The following is a 3,263-nucleotide window of genomic DNA, read 5'->3' on the forward strand; positions in this document are numbered from 1 at the left end:
GGAAGGAAGGAAGGAAGGAAGGAAGGAAAAAGGGAGGAAAGGTGAGTAACAGTGTCCCATACTGGGTTTGGCAGTTCCTCCAAAAGTTAAAGTCCTGTCATATGGGATGCAAACATTTTCTTGCACAATAATATCCACAGAAGCCCGAGTCTTAAGAGCCAAAAAGGTAGCAACCACCCATGTGTCTGTCAACAAATGAGTGGATAACTAAAATGTGGACCAGACAATGGGATTTTTCTCATCCACAAAGAGGACTGAAGTTCTGATAACATGCCACAGCACGGATTGACCTGGGAAACATCAAGCCGAGTATCGCAAGTCAACCATAAAAGGCCAACTATTGTATGGTCTGTTTACATGAAAGGACAAAATAGGTAAGTGCAGAGACACCAAAGTTTCTTAGCAGTTATGGGGACAGGGGAAGAGCGGAAGAAAGAAATGGAAAATTACTGCTTCAGGGATATTGAGTTTCTGTTAAAGGTGATGGACAAAGTTGGGAAATAAATGGTAAAGGGAGCACATGTCGTGAGCTCAATTCTACACTTAAAATTCTACACTGAATTCTACACATAAAAATGGTTGAAATGACAGATATTTTATAACATAGATTTCTATAATTTTTACAAAATTAAAAAAAGGAAAATAAAAACCAACAAATACCCAAGCCCCTTATGGGGTAGAACAGAGTCAGCACCAAATGCCATGCGGTGAACCCATCGTACTTCTAAACAAGCCTCTCCATCTGCTGCTGTGCTCTTTAAAGCTTCTGAGTGACTACTATTTATTTTTCAGGACTGAACTATAATCATCTGTAGCTATGAGTCAGAATCCATTGCATTTAAAGATCAACTCACACTTTTTAGTTTTTGGAAAGAAAAAAAAGAACATCTCTGTGGTTTTCAAATTTGGTAGAAGAGTTTGACACTGAGTGAACCTAAAACCTTGATCCTATAGGGATAGTTTTAGTTCCTCTTTGGCAAAGGCAGAAGAACAGAGCTAACGTCAAAATGAAGCCCAATTCTTCCACATTCTTTTTTTCTCAATTAATTTTAATGAAAGTTTACAGAGACTAAGGGTTTCCATTTATTCATTGTTGCATTCACTTCTTCCACGTTCTTTAGTTGTAATGTGTCCAAGGCCCTGATGGTTCCTAAGAACCAGCTCTACAGCCACTGCCATGCACTCAACAGGACACAGTCATGTGGGCACGTAGGACTAACCAGGTCTCACCCAGGCTGGGGAGGAAGTATTCAGAATGATTGTGAAACAAAAGAGATTCAACACAGAAAGGGATGCACTATGAACAAGCGTGATGTACATAGGAGACTGAAGGGATTCTTTGATCATCATTCACTACTAATAGATTTAGTTGTCTCACCCCCAAAAGGTATGCTGAAGATCCCTGCCACTTGTGAAAATGCCCTTGTTAGGCAACAAGGTCTTTGAAGTTGGTATCATTTGAATGAACATGAGGCAATGCTGGAATAGGGCTGGTCCTTCCTAATCAAATCAGAGTGTCTCCTGAGAGAGGAGAAGAGATAGAGGGAAGACAGGAAGTGATAACTGAGCTATGTACAACCACAAGCCAAGTAGCCACGTGGGGTTACTGAAGCTGTGAGAGAGAAGAAGAGACCTTCTGTGAGAGGTTTGAAGGGAACCTGATCCTGCTGTCACCCTGGTGTTGGACACTAGAACAATGACATAACGAATACGTGTTCTCATCAAATGCCTCACTTCATGTAGAACTTCATTGCAACAACCCCAGGAAAGGCATAAACTAGTAAAGGACCTGAAGTCTAGTAAACTGCTTCACAATATATTATGTCCAACCTTAGAGAGTGTTATTTATGAAACTATCAATTAAATGATCCACTAAATTTCAGGAGAAATTACTCAAATCACAAGGTCCTGAATGGCCCCTCCATCTACATACAGCACTTCAAATATGTTCACATTACTGATATAATTGAAAGGTAACTGACAGCAGTAGCAGACATGCAGATGGTATCCCAACACCACTAGAAATCAGGTATCAACTTCCAAGGTTTAAGAGACTCAGTATCTAAACCACAATATGCTAGCTTATTAAAATGAGCATAAGGAGGTAGCCAGTCACCTAAAATGATCTATTAAAAAATCTTCAATTCGTTAAGAATTTCTAAGTATATAAGAGTCAGTCTGGTGGTGGAGTGTGTCACATGTTGTATTGTTAACTAAAAGGCTGGTGAAGTCACCATTTGCTCTACGGTAAAAAGGACAATCTCTCCATAAGGATGACCTTCCATTGGGCTTCAGAGGCTCTAAATTGCCTGGGAGAAGACTGTCCATCTTTCTCCTGTGGAGCTGTTGATAGATTCCAACAGCCTTCGGTCAGCAACACAACTCCCTACGTACTACACCGCCAGACTTGAATCTCAAGTTCTTGGGAGTTCTTGTTGTTGTTAGGTGCCATCAAGTCGCCTGTGACGCATAGTGACCCCATGTACAGTAGCTCTGAGTCTTGCTTTATCCTAAACCAATCTCATCATCTCCAACAGACCTAATCCCACTAATCTAGTCACTGAATCAACCCATCTCATCCTGGGCTTTCCTCTCCTATGCTGCCCCACCACATTCCAACCATGATGCTTTTCTCCAAGGACTGGTCCCTCTTGGCCACATGCCCAGAGTATGTGAGATAAAACTTCAAAATCCTTGCCTCCATGGAGCAGCTTGGTTTCACCTTCTCCCGGACAGATCTGTTTGTTCTCCTGTTCTGTTTAACAGTCTTCTCCAGAACCACAACTCAAAGGCATCAATTCTTTTTCTATAATCCTTAGTCATTGTCCAGCTCTCTGATGCAAGTAATTGCAAAGACCATGGTCTGTATCAGGTGTACCTTAGTCTCTAAACTGACATCGTTGCTCTTCAGTACTCTAAAGAGGTCCCTGACAGCAGACTTCCCCAATGCAAGAAGAGCCAATTAATCAAATGTTACCAGAGTTTGTTTATCTGAGGTGTGCTGCCATCCCAGAGGCAGGTGGTTTGAATCTACCAGATGCTCTACTGGAGAAAGATGTGCAATTTACCACCTCTGATAACCTGCTGGAGAGCCAGCTAGGAGTTAGTTTCCACTTGATGGCACATAAAAACAGCATACTCCCATAGTTTCTGCCTTCCTCACTTCTCACTCTGTTACTATTAGATCACAGGACTCTACACACAGTGTAAACAGAGATATAAATGTAAATTAAAGCAACTCATGGCTGATAAATCAGAACTGA

At 41.4% G+C, this 3,263-nt stretch overlaps 1 protein-coding gene across 1 annotated transcript in view; it reads right to left on the reverse strand.

The window, feature by feature from the left end:
* The window catches only part of SYNE1 (spectrin repeat containing, nuclear envelope 1), a 644,155-nt gene that overhangs the window by 514,161 nt on the left and 126,731 nt on the right, over positions 1-3,263 (reverse strand). The window lies entirely within an intron of this gene.

Source organism: Elephantulus edwardii, unplaced genomic scaffold (genome assembly GCF_000299155.1).
Source record: "Elephantulus edwardii isolate Elephantulus edwardi_28Jun2011 unplaced genomic scaffold, EleEdw1.0 scaffold00024, whole genome shotgun sequence".
Taxonomy (NCBI): Eukaryota; Metazoa; Chordata; class Mammalia; order Macroscelidea; family Macroscelididae; genus Elephantulus; species Elephantulus edwardii.